Raw genomic sequence first — 20,777 nt, forward strand, 5'->3', positions numbered from 1 at the left:
TTGCTAAACAGTTTCTAATGAAGGAAAATATGTTAACCATACTTTTAAGAATAGTGCATCACACATCCAAGGTAAGTAAGAACTTTCGTAACTGTTCACTCTTGAGTTACAGTTACCAACCAACTCTTTTTTTTTTTAACCAACTTTATTTATTCAAAAACAATATCACATTCAGATGTTATATAGGCCAGTGATGTATCTTAGTGCAAGTCAATTACTGAGGCCACATATCAACCTTTGAAATTACAATTTTGGTATAGCTTCAAGTAATAACGGCGCTGTTTGTGACGCCTTTGTAGGATAGCTCTGTGGTCGGGGCCCCCACCGTTGCCTCTGAATTGGGCCCGCAATCACCTGCTTGCTGTGGGGGAGGAGGGAGCCCTTGTCTAGGTAGAGTTGTAGCCCCTGCCAGGAGTAGTCTTTTGGGGCTGTCCAGCGTGTTTGGGGACTTTGGTTGCTGACGGCTGTGGTTCTTAGCTGGGCTACGTTTCTCTGAGCTCAGTCTATGCTGGGGGGAGGGCATGGGGGTCACTGGGCCCTCTGGTGTATGCCTGGGGGACAGATTTAGAGGCGTCTTGTCCCCCCCAATCCCCCTTACTTGTCAGCCGGACTGTGGGCTCAGCTGCGGCGCTCCTGTCTCCGCAGCTCTCGGGGCCGTGTGTGCGCCGGCAGTGGCGGTTATCCACCTTTATGGGCCCGGTTCGCCCTCCCCTCCGGCCGCGGCCTCTCTCTCCAGTTGCGCAGTGGTGTCGGCTGCTGGCGGGCGGGCGGGTATGAGGGGGCCGAAGGGGCCTGGGCTCCCGGCGACGAGCAGCAGAGTTTGCCCATGTCCGCTCCTCCAGTAGCCAGGCAGCTGCGGGGCGATGTCAGCCGCTTCGGGGCGTCCCCCTCAGTTACTGCGCTGCCTTCCAGGGCGGGGGGGAGCCGAGGCCTGCAGCAGGCTTTAGCTCAGATGGCTGCTCCGATGTGGGTCCCTCGGTGCAGCTTGGGTTCAGCTGTGCTCTGGCGCTTGCTGCAAGGTTCTCCTGGATCCTGCTGTGAACGCGTCAGTTCCCCTTCATTTCTGTGATGTGGGACTCGCTCGGGGCTTCTCGGGGCTGCTTTTATCTCCGTTAGATCTCCCGAGACGGAGCTCTGAGGAGTGCATCTACCTTAGACGGCGGCCATCTTGGAATCCCCTACCAACCAACTCTTTACAAGTAAGTCCGTTTTAAACACTTATTTTCTTTTCTAGGTAAAAGTCCCAATCCTTTAAAAAAAAGTCTTTCCCTTATTCTTGGAGCATGCATGTTCTCGGTGGAAGAAGGGGGGGGTCACTAGGATGTAGTGACCAACAGGCAGTGTCAGGATAGGTTCTTAAGTAGCAAAAGTCAGAGTTCCTTAGGAAGAATGGGCTAACAGGTGAGTACTTTACATCTGAGGTAGAAGAGGGTACAGGGGCTTTGCAGAAGACACCGTTGCAGGATTCTAGCAGTGGGACTGGGTGCACTGGATGACAGGCCTCCCCATCACAGAAAACAACCCACAGCTACACAGAAATCCTAACAGATAGTAAGTACATACCCAAGCCAACACAGTACCTCACATTGAAGAAGATTTTGCAGCAGGAGGACTTCAGGTCTGCAGCCAAATACCTGGTCAGTGGATTCCTTGACATGGTGACTGAAAACAAGACCTCAGAAGGAACTTTGCAGCAGGGATCGATGAAGAAAGCTCTATGCAAGGTTTCCTCACGACTGAATGCGGTTCGGCGGATTTGACGCCTTTTCAAGGAGCACAGAACAAGACAGAAAATCGCGGTTGAATTCTCGTCGTTGCAAAGGTCCAGCACTCTATTGGGACTTTTCAGACTCTATTGTTGTCTCTGGAGATCCACCAGGATGCCCACGAAGTCTTAGCAAGGTTCGGAATTCGGAAGACTGAGCACCGCGCAGTGGCTCGAGGTGCCAGGGTATTTGGGTACTGCAGAAACACAAGGTCGCAGCAATGTGTGGGAAGGCTCAAAATGTAGGTCTTCTTGAGTGTAATGGGTCTCACCAGGCTCTGGGTCCGGGTCATCGTTTACAGAGTCCCCAGGTCGATTGGAAGTGCGGGCTACAGCAGGCTCTCCGGTTGCTGGAAATAGTCTCTGCCGCTTTTCCTTCATCATCCTCTTCTGTTTCAGTTCCGGTGGTTGACTTTTCTTCAGCTTCCAGGTTCTCAGTATTTATCAGGAATTACAACACAACTTCTGCATTCTCTCCCTGCATTTTACAAGAAGGGGGCGGTCTGGTTGTCCAATCAGGACAGCCAGCCCCCACTGGGATTCGTCCCCATTCAGCAAGGGGGAAGACAAAGGGCTGTGGAGTTTTGGACTCCTGCATCGCTTCCTGCCCTCATAGACAGACTGGAGCCTGGGCAAGGAGTACAGGGGACTCCCGCCAAAGATAAATTCACACATAGGAATTTCTCGCCCTGGATGTCAGGGAAAGGAACAAGAAAGGACAAACACTAAAATGGTGAAAAAAAAGAAGACTGGGGCCATATTGGTAAAACAAGCAACCTTCGGTGCCTGTACTGCAGCTGAGAACACAGCCCGCGGTAAAGGTGCACCAAATTAATGTGAAAACAAGGAAATAATATGAGGCAGGGTAACCAAAAAGGAAACACACCAAACACAGGTTACAAAGGAACATACAAAGCACTTTATTTTATACTGAATCCAGTTACAAAAGAACAGAACAAAATTCAGATAGCAGATTTCCAGGAATGCCCGTCTTCAACTCATCCAGCTGTACATCACCAATAGGGCCTACGTTACGCCCGAAGCTATATCTAAGTTCAAAGGCGCTACAACCCAGACATGCCCAAAATGCCACGAGCCAAGGGCAGGAATGACCCACATGTTTTGGGGCTGTCCGACGATCCAGAGGTTCTGGGCCCAGGTGAAGGAGAGGGTGGCGACTGCGGGGATTGAGGTAGAAATACGTGAGCCGGCAGCCTGCATATTGGGGCAATACAAGCGAAGCAGCAAGAATAAGCCCCTGAATAAACTCACTGACTTGATCTACATCACCGCGAAGAGGCGCATAGCTATGAAATGGAAGAGCGCCAGAGGTCCGACCGAGGCCCTTTGGTGGGGCGACCTCAGGAGATGGATAGCTGCTGAGACTGCAGCGTGGGAAACGGCGATTCACGTGCAGCGCCTCGACTCCAGCGCTGATTTGCTCAGTTGGGTGGCGCTTACGGTGCCACTACTCCACCCAGAGGCGCAGGACTGTGCCTCGGATAAAACGGACAGTCCCGGCCCGGCACGAGATCCTAAAGAAGACTGAGGACTTTTCGGTGGTCTCGGTAGGAAGGGGGAGGGGGGAGGGAAGGGAGGTTTGGGGAAGTTACACAATGTTGTTCTTGAGTTATGCATACCACATTGTCTATCAATGAGTCAACTGTGTCAAAATCAATAAACACATTTAAAAAAAAAAAAAAACATTCAGATAGCTATCGACCCTCAGTACAACACAGCGAACTCCGGCGTGGTTCGGTGTGCTCAGTGAGTGCAAATATTCATTGAAACAGTCAGGCTTTTATACATTTCTCCAGCCTGTTGTCCAGCCTTTCTTCAGGTTAACCATTCCATAAATAAGTTACTGCTCTAGGGTCCCTTGCCAGGTCAAATCTAGTTCATTTTAGGTTTATACATTAACAAGAAGAAATGGTAATAATGTATGCTCTAGGCCTAACATTACAATGCGGGACTTAATTTATACAATATAGTTAAGCAGGTGTTCTCATTCAATTATAGATCAGTTTCGGTGATACAGGTAATCCATTGCACACAGGTCAGCAGAAGGACAAGGTCTCAGCTCATGACCCTAACAAGTGGCCTGCAGGTAAGTTATACATTAGCTGTACAGAGGTCATGACAATAGAGTTCTGTTCTGAATAACATAGGCTACCATTTTAGCTCACATGGTGACTTTATAGAGCAAGAAAACCTAAAATGACGGCTTGACCCAAAATGACAGTTTACATGGTTTCTAAGGTCAGGACCTTGCAATGCGAATTTATTCACATGTAGTTTATAAGCAGCTTGTTAGCAGCTTGGCGTAGGCCAATATACATATATTCATAGCAATAGGCACGATATAATTTCTAGTTTGACAAACCCTCCTTTTGGCCTATGCCAAGTGCTAAACTACTTCTGATCTCCCTGCAAATAACTCCATGTGTCATCGTCCATACACCCTGAATAGCTGTCAGAAATATCTATCGCCATTAGATCTTTTACTAAGATCTCTTTCAGTACATACTCCTTAGAGGTTTTATCCAGGGCATACACTTTATGTCCTATTGTACCTATCGCCTGAGCGCAACATCCCCCTAGCATTGAACATATACTTGGTAGACATTGGATACAACAAAGAAATAGCAGAATTCCCAAAATAATCAGCAAGACTGAAAGCACTTTCCAACCCCAAGACCGCAAGAAGTCCCAGAACCAAGCGCTAAGATCCCAATTTCCCTCGGGAACATGCACTTCTGAACTAAGAATGTGCAGATTCTGTATTGCCTTAAAAATAGTTGGGGAGGAATCCGGTATGAAAACACAGCAAGCGGACCCCACTAGTTTACATACTCCACCACGTTCAGCCAGAATGACATCTAATGCCATCTGGTTCTGAAGCGCTACCAATCTGATCGCTTTCTGCTCTAAAGTCATATTATAGAGTATATCTGTGGTTCGGTTGATGGTTCTCTCCAGTACTCTCCTAGTTTCCTGATATCCTCGGAATTCGCTATCTGCCCAAAGAATGGAAGGAATGATTTCGCTACATCTCCTAAAACCTGTGCTGGAGTGTCGCCATTCTCGTCCCGCCGTGGACGAGCCTTCGAAACCTCTACAGTACTTGCTATAAACACCCCAGGTAACAGGATTCCTAGATAACAAGTTCCCTGCCAATCCCTCGGCAACCATGGAAATGCTACATTATCGCAAACAAAATAGAAAGGTTCGCCTACATACAAAGGTCTGTCTTCCCCAGTCAAATTTGCAACGTTGGCACAACCTTTAAAATCTCCCATTGACCGGGTGCCATTCCTCTGTATGCAGAAAGAAACTGATTCGGAGCTATGGTTAACAGTATAAGAAGGAGGCACGGCATCCTTATTGCCTATTGGAGCCATTTTAAAGGAAATCAAAGATTGGAAAGGACGAGACAGTCTATCAGAAGGCCTAATAGAAGCAATATTGAGCTTACTCCTATTTGCGAAAAGCGAGTATCCCAGGGGAGTCAGGACACGTTTTTCAAAACTATTCAAATTAGTGCCATGAAAGTTCCCCGAGATGCTATCGTTCCATCGGCCAAAGAACAGTGCTCTAAGTGAAGCATAACAAGCAGTTGTCAAAGGTAAAGGGTGAATATACCAACCTAGCCCCTTATCCCATTGTTGCGGTAAATGTGAGCAGACCCAACAATTAGTCTTATTAAAAATGGCATGTGTTGCATTCATTATAAGCAACAAGGTATTATTGTGATACTTCTGTCTATGCTGTGAGTCCCTAGGTGACAGAGTATGCAAATGTACAAAAGCTGTACGAACAGTGGGTACAATTTCAGTCGGCAGCAAAGACTCTAAAGGATGAGTTTCTTCAAAATACCAAAGGCCTAAGACAGTGACTATTATAAAACCAAATATTATCATAAAAAGACAGCAATACGTTTTCGGGGCCCAGGCACATTGTTCATTGTCCGAGTTGGTCACCCCCTTATTTATAAGTCCAATACGAGCATCAGCAGTGGCGGTAGCAGGCATTGTAGATTTTCAATTGACGACCCCAATGTTCGTTGCTGGCGACACTACGGTCGCGCGGCTTCTTAGTCCTTCCACAACCCCTAGCCAACAGAATCCCCTTCCTCAAATTTCTGGGCAAAAGCAAGCCCTTGATGATCCTTTCCTTCCTTGAATGCACAGCCGAACCGTGCCGTATGTCTATCAGATGCACAGCAAAACCGTGCCGTATGTCTATCTTCGTGGCCGGAAGTTGTATCTTGTTGTGCCTGGTATTGTTTGATCCGAGAACAAGATGTCGTCACTTCCCGTTGGAAGCAACATATCAGAGGCAAGTGAAGTTGGAACAGCAATTTCCGGGAGCAACATTTTCGGAGAGTGCGGAGATAAAATGGCAGCTTCCCCAAGCCTCACGGGCTCAGAAAGATTCTCCGACGCACTCTCAGTGCTACTCACTGCTTTGGGATCATTGGTTGCAGCGTTAGCGAGGGGTTCTGTTTCTTCTGTAACGTGTGGCACTGGGTGAGGAAGTTTCTTGACATGCGTCGCGTGGATCCAATGCTTCCGGCCTGCGACACGCACCGCTGTTTGGGTGACCAGCAGGACCTGGAACGGGCCCCGCCACCGAGGTGCAAGGCAGGAAGATCGGTCAAAGGATTTGACCAAAACCCAACTTCCAGGTTGTATACTGTGGCCTGGGCCCTCGTATAGCGGGCAAAGCGTCTCGTACCTGGTGATAAATGAAATACAGGTTTTTAGTCAACTGACTACAATAGTCTGAGAGCAATACATTTTCTACATTCCTCAATGCCCTAGGCTTCGGAAGACCCCAGATATTGGCAGGTCTCCCCATTACCACCTCAAATGGAGAGAGCCCAGTCTTAGTTTGAGGGGTTGTACGCATGGCTAGTAACATGATCGGTAAGGCGTCCGGCCATTTTAGTTTGGTGCCGGCACACGTCTTAGCGAGCTTGTTTTTTATGATACCATTGTGTCTTTCCACTAATCCGGCGCTCTGAGCATGTCTGGCCGAATGGAATCGTTTGTCAATTTGCAATGCCGTACATATCTGTAGAATTACAGCAGCGATAAAATGCGGACCATTATCCGACCAGATAACTCTCGGCAAACCGAACCGTGGGAAGAATTCCTTTAACATGGTCTTTGCAGTGGTCATGGCTGTAGCGTCTTTAACAGGGAAAGCCTCGACCCACTTACTAAAGGTGCAAATGACCACAAGGACATCTTTTAAATTGTTACATCGCTCCATTTCAATAAAGTCAAAGTGAATCATTTCAAACGGGACAAAAGGAGGTCCAAAGCTACCTCTTGGAGTTGCTGCCCCCTTTCCCACATTGTGTTGTAGGCAAATCATGCAATTTTGGACATAATGCTGGGCAATTTTTGAAATCTTATCATTTAGCCAGACTTTCTCTAACATTCTCGTGATCTGTTGAGCGCACACATGTGTGGGACCGTGTGCCATGGTAACCATCATTACTATATAGGCATTAGGAAGCAACTATTTCCCTTCAACCATGTCCACCCAACACCCATCATCATCGAGTTTCCCCAAGCCCTCAGCCCACCTCTTGGATTCTTCTAATGTGGCATCGGCTTGGATATCCCGTACAGACCCAACACCCTCATCCATTGCATAGGCATCTACAGTCTCCCTTGAAACATACATCTCCGTGAAGAGATGAGAGGCAGTTTGTCTAGCTATTTGATCAGCGAAAGCATTCCCTTTCCCTACATCATCTATAATCTTGTGATGTGCTGCGCACTTAATGATTGCTAACTGACTAGGGAGCGCAAGCGCTGAAAGCAATTGTACTATCAGGGAGCCATGTTGGATCTTGGTGCCATGCGAAGTTAAAAACCCTCTCTCTGACCAAAGTCTCCCAAAGTTGTGAGCCACCCCAAAGGCATACTGGCTATCAGTATATATGTTTACTGTTAGCCCTTCGGAAAACTCACAAGCTCGAGTCAATGCTATAATCTCTGCGGCCTGCGCAGAGTTATGCGTAATTCTCTTGGTCTCCACAACCGTACTCAATGTAGTGACTGCATAAGCAGCTGTGGATGTACCATCCAGTAGTTTGAAGCAGGAGCCATCACAAAACAGCTCCCCTTGTGGGTTATCCAAAGGAGTGTCCCTCAAATCAACTGTGCCTTTTTGTATCTTGTTCAGTAGTATACACGCAGTCATGTGACTCTTCGTCACCGCAAACAGTATTTTGCGGGAAAGGTAGGAGTTCAGCCGGATTAAGAATGCAGCACCTCCTAATGTGAATGTGGAGAGCAAACAAGATTAATTCATATCTTAGCTCACATGGTGACTTTATAGAGCAAGAAAACCTAAAATGACGGCTTGACCCAAAATGACAGTTTACATGGTTTCTAAGGTCAGGACCTTGCAATGCGAATTTATTCACATGTAGTTTATAAGCAGCTTGTTAGCAGCTTGGCGTAGGCCAATATACATATATTCATAGCAATAGGAGGCACGATATAATTTCTAGTTTCACATTAACACAAGGTATCACTGCCACCAGCCATTGAAGGTAAGCTTTTCCCTGTAACAGAAATGTTAGTTATGTGAAAGGGGATACATTGTATCTCCCCAGCACATAATGTGGGGTGTGCTTTTTTCACCTAACACAATTTAAAAGGGATCCAAAGATCCTTTCTACCCTTGGGAACTGTAGTTCACTCAAGGTTAGCAAAAGAAAGTTAAAAGGGGAGCCCCTAGGGCAACCCAGCAACAACAGGCACTTATTGCCAATAAATTGTTAAAGAGGATAACGCACTATGGAGAGTCAATAAAATGTCACCCATAATAAGAGTTAAAGATTCTATTAGTGTGGAAAAAGGTTCCCACTCACTGAGGTATTAAGGAAAAATATCCCACTAGTAAAGCCAAATGTTCTGGGGTTGACCCAGGCCAGGAAGATTTTCCAGTTCTGTGAAAACCTCTTACCTAGCAGTGAAAGATAAGGACACTGTGTAACCGCCCAACAAAACCGCTGAAAATTAACTGGCGAGGCAAGCCAGAAAGAGGGTCAGGTTGACCTGGATTTTTGTAAAGACTTTTGGGAAAGACTGAAGCAAGTATAAGTGGCCAAGTTGAAGTCTTAGGGAAGGGAACCCTGAGGCTTAAGGTACCACACTTGTCTTCAGAACGGAGTATCAAGGCTTTTGTTTTTGAATTGTGTTGCTTGAAACTTGGGGAAGGGACCCCAACGATTGATTTTAAAACTGTTATCACCTTGAACTGGAGAATGGTAATCTTGAGACTTTTTCATGGAACTTTCTTATGCTTGGGGAAGGCAAGCTGAAAGAAATCTACAAGCTGGAAGAAGCTCAGAACCTTAAGTTGAACACTATTTCTTTTGACTTTTATAGCCCTACACATTGGTTAGCTTTAGTTGTGAGGGCAAGGATAGGTTTGGGACTCAGACGTACCTTTAAGTTGAACTCTTTGACTCAGACTTCCCTTAGTTTCATTCAGATAAGGAAATCCCACTTTAGCGTAGGGCAAATTAGGCCTTTAACCATCCCTACATTTACGTTAATAAATAGCTTTTGTTTGAGCTTGAATTCTGTTGTCTGTGACTTACTTCATGATGCCTTCACAGTGGAGGCACGGCAGTCCCACATGACTGCCCCTACCAGATATCAATGACAGGATATAGATATTTGGGTATCCAGTTGGGCAGACAACTTTCAGAGTTTCTCAGGCTAAACGTGCACCAGATAATGTGCAAATTTCGACTTGATGTTGCACACTGGCTGACCCTTCCCTTGAATTTGATGGGCAAGGCAGCGCCTTTCAAGCTGATTGTTTTACCCAAGTTTTCATGTGTGTTGTAGAATGCACCTCTTCCGGTTCCTAGGTTGGTCTTCCAGGGGATTGGGAGGCTAATCAGGAAGCTCCTGTGAGGGGTAAACGGGCACGCATCGCTCTCACAAATCTGCAGCGCTCCATGTGGGAGGGGTGTGAAGCCTGCCTTTTTTCCCCATGTTATTATTGGGCTGCACAGCTGGCAGTGGTGAACGACTGGCTACACAGGGATCCTGGGAATCCGCACTTTGCAGTTGAACGGGGCAGGATGGCAGACAGGTCTCCGGCACAAGTGCTATATGGGAAGAGGAGGGGGGGGGCCAACGCTCACGCATATGATGAGACATGCACATGTTAAGCAGAAACCTGTGCAGTTCCCTTAGGGACCACTGCAAAAGGCTTAGGACTACTGGTGTTGGCAGTAAACCCAATTGGTAGTCTGTACCACCCAGATTTACCTGGTAGCTGTGGCTGAGCAGCCAGACTTCTCTCAAAAAGAGTTAGACAGTATATAGAGTATACAAAATAGGTACAGAGATACAATAGCACAAGCAAACACTGACCAGAGCTTGGGTATCAAAGTATATAATTATTTATTTAAAACACACTTGTGAAGATACACTAATATGACAAGCAAGTTCAAACCCAGTCACTATCAATATATATATACATCCCTGATTACTTATTGAACAAGTCTTAGTTAAAACACCACTTATTTGTAGACAAAGGTGAGCGCTTAACCTAAGATGGCACTCCAATAAGTTAGTTAAAAAGGGAGGGAAAAAGGCAGAATTAGGAAAATACACAATACCAACACTTTTGAAAAGAACCAGAGAAAGTGTCAAAACCACTTCCCAATATTTCTTTACCCGGAGTCTCCTCACCTTGATCTTCACTAAGACTGGTGGCTTTCTGTCTTCTCCTCCATTCTTTCTGGGTCTTCTCTTCCGTGTCCTTCTTAAGGAGTCCTTTACCCTTCTTGCGTTCGAAGAGATAGGGACGGTCTCCTCCGGAGGCCACCTTGACCGTTATTAGACTAAACCGTCAGGTGAACCCTGGGGAGTCCGCCCCTCCCACTACAGGGAAAAAGCCAGTAAGGCAGAAAAAACCCTGTGAGGCTGCCGGCGGGGATGGATTGGGTAACTTCCAGAAGTACTAAAAGTCTTGAGAATAATGTCCAGTTGATAACTCCAAATATCACCGGAAACAGGACTTTGATTCCTTGGCAGGAACGAGGGTGCCTTGGATGAGGCGCTGGAGTGAAGAGCCACGAAGGAAGACTAAACAGGCTTCCGAAGTATCCAACAGCGGCTCCGAAGACTGCTGATAGGGTAAGTTGGGATGGAGGGAGAGAATGTGAGAGTGGCCCAGAGTCCGTGGGAGAGCGAGAATGCGAGAGAGTAAGAATGAGAGAGAAGTGACTATGAGAGTGCGCGAATGCGAGGCAAGCGAATGCGAGAGAGAAAGCATGAAAGGGTAAGTGACTATGTGAGTGCGCGAATGCGAGGCAAGCGAATGCGAGAGAGAAAGAATGAAAGGGTAAGTGACTATGTGAGTGCGCGAATGCGAGGTAGAGTGAATGCGAGAGAGTCTGAATGAAAGAGCAAGTGTCTATGAGAGCGCGCGAATGCGCGGTCGAATGAATGCGAGAGTACGCAAAAGAAAAAAACTAGGGGAGAAAGAGAAGGATGGAAAGACCGAAAGAAAAAGGGGGAAGGCAAGAGAGAACGGCCGTCGCCAGGCGAGAGGGCGGCGGGCCGGTGAGAGTACCCAGGTAAACTAAAGAAGAGCTCGGGAGGTCAAAGCTTTCGTCGGCACAAATCCGAAAGTAGCATAGCGAGTTGCAACGCAACTCGCAGGGGGGGCGTGGCTTCCTTAAATGCAGCGGCAACCAGAAAGACTAGACCGCTCACCGACAGACCAGATGGACCTAATAACGCCTCCATCTTGCCCATAACTTCCACGGTCTCAGCGGTGTGACAGTATGCCCTCTCCTTATCCCTTCTCCCCCAGGCTTCCCTGGGTGAAGGCGATGGAACAATCTGAGAAGGCGTGGGGCATGGATGTTACGTATGGGCTCCCAAGAGCGTTCTGCGGCGGAGTATCCTTTCCAATGGACCAGGTATTGTACAGTGCCATGTCTGTAACGGGAATCCACCAGTCTCTCCACCTCATACTCGTCAGGGTCCGGGTCTTCAATCCTTAAAGAGGAGGGTTTACGATGACTCGTAGGATCGGGGACATAAGCCTTTAGGAGAGACGTATGGAATACAGGATGAATCCTCTTCATCTTGGGTGGTAATTGTAATCGAAAGGCCACAGGATTTACTCGGGATGAAATGGGGAATGGACCTATGAAGCGGGCCGAGAATTTTCCTGGGTGAACCCAACGTGGGAGAAATTTGGTAGATAACCAAACCTTGGTTCCTACGACCCAGTTAGGGTTAGGGGAGCGCTTCTTATCCGCATACTTCTTGTAACGTATCCGGCTTGCCTCCAACTTCTGTACCGCTTCCTTTTGGATGATACGGAGATCATGAAGATGACAATCCACCGAGGGCACAGTAGTAGAGGGACTCTCGAAAAGAGGTATATGTCTCGGGTGATACCCGTAGGTGAAAAAGAAGGGACTGATACCTGTAGCAGAATGTTGGGTGTTATTATATGTAAACTCTGCCAGTGCTAGATAGGACTGCCACTTATTCTGCTCCTGATTACAGAAACAGCGTAGATACTGTTCAATGGTGGCATTGAGGCGTTCGGTCTGGCCGTTTTCCACTCATCCCCCTTCTTTATTCTCAGCAGATGGTAGGCTCCCCGAAGATCTAATTTGGTGAATATAGAGGCTCCTTCTACAGCTTCGAGTACCTCCTTTATGAGAGGCATAGGGTACCTGTCCCGAATAGTCAAGCTGTTCAATCCCCGGTAGTCTATGCACGGCCTGAGCTCGGTAGAACCCTTCTTTGGGATGAAGAACATTGAAGCCCCCGCGGGAGAGTGAGATTCCTGGATCAGGCCGTTCTGTAGATTTGCATCTAGATACTCCTTCAAAGCCTTTCTTTCTGGTAGTGACATCGGATACATGCGTCCAAAGGGTACAGATGCTTCAGGTTTCAAATTGATGGCACAATCCTCAGCTCGATGAGGAGGAAGAGTACGAGGTAGTTTGTCCTCAAAAATCTCGGCATACTGCTGATAATAAGGAGGGATTGTTTGAACCACAGCCGAGGACGTTGGAATAGCAACTCCCTTCCCCCTGAAATGAGATGTCTGGGGAAGACACGAAGTGGAACAATACGAAGACTGAAAGCCTATGGTATTAGTAGCCCAGTCTATCCTGGGATTGTGCTTGCGCAACCAGGGTATGCCCAGGATGACGGGAACATGGGCAGCTCTGATAACATCAAAGGTAATTTGTTCCTGGTGTTGGAACAAAGACATAGTGGCTGGACTAGTCTCTTGAACGATGGGTCCTGAAGAGAGAGGAACTCCGTCAACTCCCTCTACCGGTAAAGGACAATCCTTCTGAATTAGGGGAATAGCTTGTTCTTGAACCCACTGAATATCTATGAAATTTCCAGCAGCTCCGCAGTCTAGCATAGCCAATGTTTCTAATGAAGCAAGAGATCCGAATGTTAGATGGACAGTAAACACCATGAGTCTATGGTCCTCCTTCGGTTTATCCGGCTGTCTGAAATTGCAGGGATCAATCGATTCCGCCCGGTACCTTTCCCTGCTTAAGACCGGGGAGACGCGTTTCCCGACCGTCTCGGGGGAACTTCGGGACAACTCCGAAGTAGGTGCTTAGAGGATCCGCAGTACATGCAGAGGCCCTGTTCTCTGCGTCTCTTTCGTTCCTCGGGAGTCAACGGGCCCCTAGTAGATCCTATTTGCATAGGTTCCTCTGGCTGCGATCGAGTAGAAGGGTTTGAGGCGGGTACTCCGATGGTCTGATGTGGTCTGAACCTCCTCCTTTCTAATCTTCGCTCTTGTAATCTGAATTCCAATTGCAGGGACAGCGTGACCAACTCCGGGAAAGAAGCAGGACGTGCCATCCAGGCTAGTTCGTCTTTAATTTCATCATGTAGTCCTCGTCGGAAGAGGGTCTGCTGGGCAGAGTCTGGCCACCCTGCCTCAGTCGCCAACTTCATAAATGCTGAGGCGTATGTCTGTATACCTTGATTCCCCTGACGGAGATCCAGAAGAGCTTCATATGAGGAGTATTGGACCTCTGGTCGTTCGAATCTGTTCCGCATCAATTGAAGGAACTGTGCGTAATCATTAACCGCAGGATTAGCTTGCGCTATCAATGGAGTAGCCCACGCCAAGGCATTGCCCACTAGGTTGGAGACCAAAAAAACCAACCTTGGCCCTATCGAGTTCATAGGCCTTAGGTCGAAAGGTAAAATAAACCATACAGGCATCCAAAAATTCTTTCAGGAGTCGTGGACTGCCATCATACTTCCCGAAGGAAAATGTCAGGGGAGGCAGGTCGCCTCGGAAATCCTCTCGAGTGGCTACCTGCTGCCGTAAGTTGATGTTCTCTGTTCGAAGGTTCTGAACCTCCGCCTGGAGACCCTGAATAGCCGTTACCATCTCCTGGTATTGTTCCAAAGAGGCCATCGTAGTTGTTGGGCGTTGCAATCTGTCATAACCACTTCCCAATATTTCTTTACCCGGAGTCTCCTCACCTTGATCTTCACTAAGACTGGTGGCTTTCTGTCTTCTCCTCCATTCTTTCTGGGTCTTCTCCTCTTCCGTGTCCTTCTTAAGGAGTCCTTTACCCTTCTTGCGTTCGAAGAGATAGGGACGGTCTCCTCCGGAGGCCACCTTGACCGTTATTAGACTAAACCGTCAGGTGAACCCTGGGGAGTCCGCCCCTCCCACTACAGGGAAAAAGCCAGTAAGGCAGAAAAAACCCTGTGAGGCTGCCGGCGGGGATGGATTGGGTAACTTCCAGAAGTACTAAAAGTCTTGAGAATAATGTCCAGTTGATAACTCCAAATATCACCGGAAACAGGACTTTGATTCCTTGGCAGGAACGAGGGTGCCTTGGATGAGGCGCTGGAGTGAAGTGCCACGAAGGAAGACTAAACAGGCTTCCGAAGTATCCAACAGCGGCTCCGAAGACTGCTGATAGGGTAAGTTGGGATGGAGGGAGAGAATGTGAGAGTGGCCCAGAGTCCGTGGGAGAGCGAGAATGCGAGAGAGTAAGAATGAGAGAGAAGTGACTATGAGAGTGCGCGAATGCGAGGCAAGCGAATGCGAGAGAGAAAGCATGAAAGGGTAAGTGACTATGTGAGTGCGCGAATGCGAGGCAAGCGAATGCGAGAGAGAAAGAATGAAAGGGTAAGTGACTATGTGAGTGCGCGAATGCGAGGTAGAGTGAATGCGAGAGAGTCTGAATGAAAGAGCAAGTGTCTATGAGAGCGCGCGAATGCGCGGTCGAATGAATGCGAGAGTACGCGAAAGAAAAAAACTAGGGGAGAAAGAGAAGGATGGAAAGACCGAAAGAAAAAGGGGGAAGGCAAGAGAGAACGGCCGTCGCCAGGCGAGAGGGCGGCGGGCCGGTGAGAGTACCCAGGTAAACTAAAGAGGAGCTCGGGAGGTCAAAGCTTTCGTCGGCACAAATCCGAAAGTAGCATAGCGAGTTGCAACGCAACTCGCAGGGGGGGCGTGGCTTCCTTAAATGCAGCGGCAACCAGAAAGACTAGACCGCTCACCGACAGACCAGATGGACCTAATAACGCCTCCATCTTGCCCATAACTTCCACGGTCTCAGCGGTGTGACAGAAAGTCAGAAAAGGCAGAGTCTACTGGGGAGCAAGAAAGTCATAGGTCAGGCCCACTCTTGGAGAGAGCAAGGCGGAATGTGTCCAAGATCACACAGTTGAATAGTACTTTAAAGAGTCTTTGCAGATAGTTCAAAAAGGGTTGGATCAGTTAAGGAAAAGTTAGTTAGCAGGTCCCAAGTCACCCCAGGATAGAGAGTGAAGGATTTACGGGACACCTTGAACAGTCTGTTGCAAGGGAGACCAGGCGGGACACAGTACCTGAAATGGTGAGAAGGCTCCAGTGGGGGCAGTTGTTCCTGGCAGCGGGTGCAAGTCGGTGCTTCGTCCAGGGAAAGAGAAGATCTCGACATGGAGGAAAGCTGGAGGTCGTTGCACTGCCAGGGAAGAAACCAGCCGCGGAGTTTCCCGGTTAAAAGGTACTACCCTTTTATCCGCGGTAGTGGTGAAGCGTGGCTATCCGGCCGCCGGGGTACTTGGCACAGGCGATTCGACCACGAGATGATCCAGGAAGGCGAAAAAGAGGGCGAACTGGTTATCCCCACCAGTTCAGAGGAAGAAGACTCTCCGGGATGAAGAGCTTCTCTGGCGCTGGGAAGTGGTGAGACAGTTCAGCAGGGCTCCACCAGTGGTGTCGTCGTTGCAGGTCGGCTCAGCTTCTCCCTCTTCGTATTCCTTGGTCCTGAAGTTCCAGTCCCCAAAGACCTGCTTTATGTAGAAAACCCCCATTCATCAGTCCTAGCTGTCACTCAAACATGCTAAGTGGTGAGCCGGGCGACTCACCACTGGGCCAATCACACAAGAGTGCGACTTGAGTTGCCGAGGCAACTCAGTCCAGGGTGCCTAAAACCCCTCCCACACATCCTGTAGACACAGACAGAGTGGCACCACTTTTGGAAGCTTCTGTGCAGAAGCCCGCCAAAAAGTGGAACAAAGGGCTCGACTTCGGTTGGAGTTACAGAGGCAAACACAAACGTCATTTTAACCTCTTAAGTGCCATTGAGGTTCCCCCCCAGTGCCAATGGCTTTTTTTTTAAATCGCGGTATTCACCGCCCAAACCGCCAACATTTCCCCCCTCATTAACCCCTTAAGTGCCACCGACGAGCCGGCTCGTCGGTGGCAACCTGGAGCGGTTTTTACCGACGAGCCGGCTCGTCGCTGGCATTTAAAGGGTTAAAACCGAGTCCTGGCAACAAGACCCAACCGGGGAATAAATATTTAATAAATAACCCGGCGATATCTTTAACATTGCACCAAAAAATGGTGCGTTTAAAATGAATGGGAAAATCCCATAGGAAATATTCCGGTGGAATATTTCGCGTGGTAACCACTGCCACCAGCCAGAAACTCGACGAGGGGGGACTGCACAGTGCCCCTCGAAAAACAGAGCCAGGGGCAATCTAATTACCCCTACCAGTACTTCCACTATATGATGGTTTGTACTGGTTCTGTTCACAATTTAAGACTAGTAAAGTCAATGGTGACTTTTACATGCCCTGGGAGACAGTAGTCAGTCCCAGGGTATGGAGTCTATGTTTGGGGGGTCACTATGACACCCCTGTGTTACTGCACTGAGGGTGCTGTGTAACACACTTACCAAAAATACATGAAACCCTATGGAGTAAAAGACCCGATAGCCCATAAAACTCATTACAAAGTCAAAGGATTTCTCAAATCATGTCTAAGAGTGGGAGAAAAAGAGTCTCAATCTTAGCAGGAGAAAAAAATAAACCCCAAAAATCCAGCAAAGCTGCTGGGGGGGACTCACTAGGTTTGGGAAATTAGCCTTAACAGAGAATTCTCCCTAACAGCACAACAGATATAGATCGAGGTGTACAAGCACATGTGATGGGGAGGGAGACCCACCTTAAGCCATCCCCTCTGGTGAAACTCTCGTCTTCTGGAGCTTCTTAGGATGGGTCACTTCAGGAACTGGGAGAGTCTTTGGTTCCGGACCCTTGCAGATGTTGTGCAAGAGGGTAGCCCCCTCCCGTTTGAGTCACTGCAGGATATCAGTCCTGAAGCCCGCCAAAGGCAAATGAACAAACAAACCAAACCTGGTTGGCGCGCAGAGCCAAACTCTAGGAAGTCCTTACCCCAAAGAAATGGTGAAAAAAGAAGACCGGGACCTGTTTTTGCAGAGGGGGCTCGGACGCCATCTTGAAACCGGTGTTCGCGGTCAGGAAAAATCATGATAGTTCGTTGTAAAACCACTGCCACCAGCCATTTCGATAAGAAAGGGTAGCTTTTGACTGCTACATGAGTATCTAGATACAGGGGATACTAAGTAACCCCTCCAGCACTCTATTGTAAAATAGGGTGTGCTGGGTCTAGGAATTTAAAAAGACTAGTAAAGTCAATTTCACATTACTTACTCTGGGAAACAGTAATTTATCCCAGAGAAGGTAGTTAAACCTTGGGAAAGCCTGAAAGGCTTCCCTGTGCCACTGCACTGAGGGTGCTGTATGACACAAATGAAAAGATGATGCCTATGGTTTTGGTCAGACTCCATAATTCAAAAAGAAACAAACACAGAAAACACATTGAATTGAAAAGACACAAAGTCTAGCAAAAGAGCTGAAGGGTTCTAAGGTGGTAGGAATTGGCACATTTTGAGAATTCTCCCTAACTTCATGGGAGCCACCACACACAACATGTACTAGCCTGCAAAAAAGGTAGCTTCTTGAAAAGCGATGCATGCCCTTGAAAGGAATTACCTGCGCTGGAAGGGCAGGAAGAAGGTCAAACTACAAGATGGCCAAAGCACAGAAAAAAATACCTTGTGGCGCGGCCTTGTTTGGACACTAGCTACAGTCAGTAGCCAAATGCAGTAAGCGCGTTTAGGCCAGACAAAATACTCCAAAAATAGAGAAAAAGCAACTGCTTCCACCAGTCTGTTCCTTAGCACATTATAGTTGAAGCCTGAAGGACTGGACTGATCAGTTTCCCCACAACATGTGTGCAGATGCCCAGTGGTGTGAAACCTCAAGGTTTCACTTGACTGTAAGAAGTCAGGACAGGATACAGAAACAAAAGCAAACAGTTTGCGGGGGTCGATAGAATATGGAGGGAAAGGTGCTAAAAGAGAAATCTTTACGAACACACAATAAATGCCTCATTCAAAAAGCTTCAATCTGAAAAGGAACTTAAAGATTGCACATATGGAGCATACTGTTAATTTAAGAAATCCATTGAGAACAAGGATTTAGAAGCATGCTTATTATAATTTAATAAACAAGGATGCCTGACTGTAAAGTCTTGAGGGGGTATCTGTACTCCTGCTCTCTATATGGCAGAGCAGAGGCACAGAGAACCCCAGCCAAGGTTCTCTATTTGGTAGCTTGGACGAGCAATCAAGGCTTAAACTCTCAGGAGGTGATGCAGGCTGGTTTTTTAAGTACAGTGTAGTCCCCCAAAAAGCCACAAAGTAATGTCCACACACTACGTTAGTGAAAACAGTTATTTATATAAATAAGGCTTTCATTATGTACACATACAATAACACACTTTGTGCTCAAGTTAATCTAAAATGGTAAATATATACACTTTCTATGTGGTACCACAATTGCTCATAGATTCCATTAAAATGCATCAACTGTTCTCAGTTCAAATATCATACAAATCAGTTAATAAAGGGAACCAACAATAGACATAGGCGGAAAGCAGGTTGGTTAAAACAATAGGCAGAATACTGGCCCAGTTACCTAGACGCAGTTCTGTGTGAGGATCCCCCCCACCTGGGCAACCTGTAAATAAAGAAATAATACAAGCACAGTCCATATATTGTTTCTACGAGTCTTATTTCCTTCTAAATAGTTCTACCACCCCAATGTACCTGGAATAGCAGAGTTCTTCGATGAGGTGTTGATGGATCCTTCTTGAGCGGCCACCTTTAAGGCAGGAGCCACGGATCGTCGATAGTTCTCGAAGAAGGTGAACCTTGGTGTCGAGAGTCGTCGATGAAGAGGTTCTATGGCTTCGAGGCAGCAGCTTCGGTCTTGGCGGTGCTTGTCGATGATTAGTCGTGGATGTCCTGCGAAGACGAGGCGTGCTGTGCACCTCGCGCGCCTTGAAACACTTGTGTATAGGCGCGTTATAAATGCCATATCATATCATATATACCTTGACGACGATAGGTTGTTACTGCAAAGAGTCACTGAAGAACTTTGGCCCAGAAAGGACGTTGGGTCGTCGGCGTCTGTGGACTTCGGGTGGCGGGAAACCCACCGGCGGATTCTCCTTGGCGCGTCAGAGGCCTCTACTTTCTCTGGCGGGACAAAGAGGTCGGCGGTGCGGAGAGAGAGTCCTTGGATTCAAATGTCTTAATCAATGGAGCGTTGCAGCTCCGGTCGGCGACGGCACAGCGTCAAGTGGTCCCCGCTTCTGGGCAACATGGCTTCGACCCTCCAGCGGTTATAGCAAACCTGCAAACCCTGGTCAACGACGGTGGACGGAATGTCCGGTGCTTCTCTTAGTTCTCCTTGGCGGTCCTCGTCTCCGGTTGGCAGTATGTTGACGGTCTGACTTCCAGGGAGCTTCGGCAAAGGTTAGCAGTGCTCGATGGTCCCTCTTAGCTCGGGAAGAGGTCTCCTAACCAGATCCTTTCTCTGTTCAGTCCTCGATAAACTGGACAGCTTTTGTATCGGGTCGAAGCAAAAGCAGCAGCAAGTCTACTTTCAGCTGGGCTTAAAGGGTAAGCATCAAGTATCAACTTCAGCTTCTGAACTAATTATAGCAGCGAGAGGAACCCAGGTATACTGTTCTGTCTCTCATTCATTCTGCTGGGTCACACTCGGGCAAACAATCACTCAGAAGGGCATTCGGGCAGCCAATCAGGCTTACAGTGCATTCACACCATTCTTCTCCATCCATCCAGACAGACACAACCCGGAATGTGGATTCGTACAAGCACTCTGCCATTCAGCACTCCACACTGCATTCATACCAGTTTTGGGCAGGGCTGTCTCAGTTTTGTGTCAACCACCACTAGACACCCACAACATGAAATGCATATTCATCTCACACTCCATTCACCCAGGTCCCGCCCCACGGGCGTACTCGCAACATACAGTCACTGGGAAGGCTCCAGCCAGTCTGACCTGGACTTCCCCACAACACCATACATGGAACTTCCACCCAACAGCGAGTCAGAGGGAAGGGACAGACTCAGTGCTTCCCTGGACTTCGAGAAAAATAAGGTAACCGGCTATAGAAAGCAAGAGGCCACAGGGGCCATCTTGTTTCCTATCAGGAATCAACTGATTCAAATGACAGGGCCTGGGTATACCAAAATGGAGGATGCTCGGAGCACCGGTCAAATTAGCATGGAGGTGCCACCAGCCCATACCCTGCTCTGTGGGCCACA

At 47.9% G+C, this 20,777-nt stretch overlaps 1 protein-coding gene across 7 annotated transcripts in view; it reads left to right on the forward strand.

The window, feature by feature from the left end:
• TUT4 (terminal uridylyl transferase 4) overlaps window positions 1-20,777 on the forward strand; it is a 2,154,442-nt gene that overhangs the window by 120,157 nt on the left and 2,013,508 nt on the right. The gene's annotated exons all lie outside the window — the stretch shown is intronic.

Source organism: Ambystoma mexicanum, chromosome 1q (genome assembly GCF_040938575.1).
Source record: "Ambystoma mexicanum isolate Mex_15411 chromosome 1q, UKY_AmexF1_1, whole genome shotgun sequence".
Classification (NCBI taxonomy): domain Eukaryota; kingdom Metazoa; phylum Chordata; class Amphibia; order Caudata; family Ambystomatidae; genus Ambystoma; species Ambystoma mexicanum.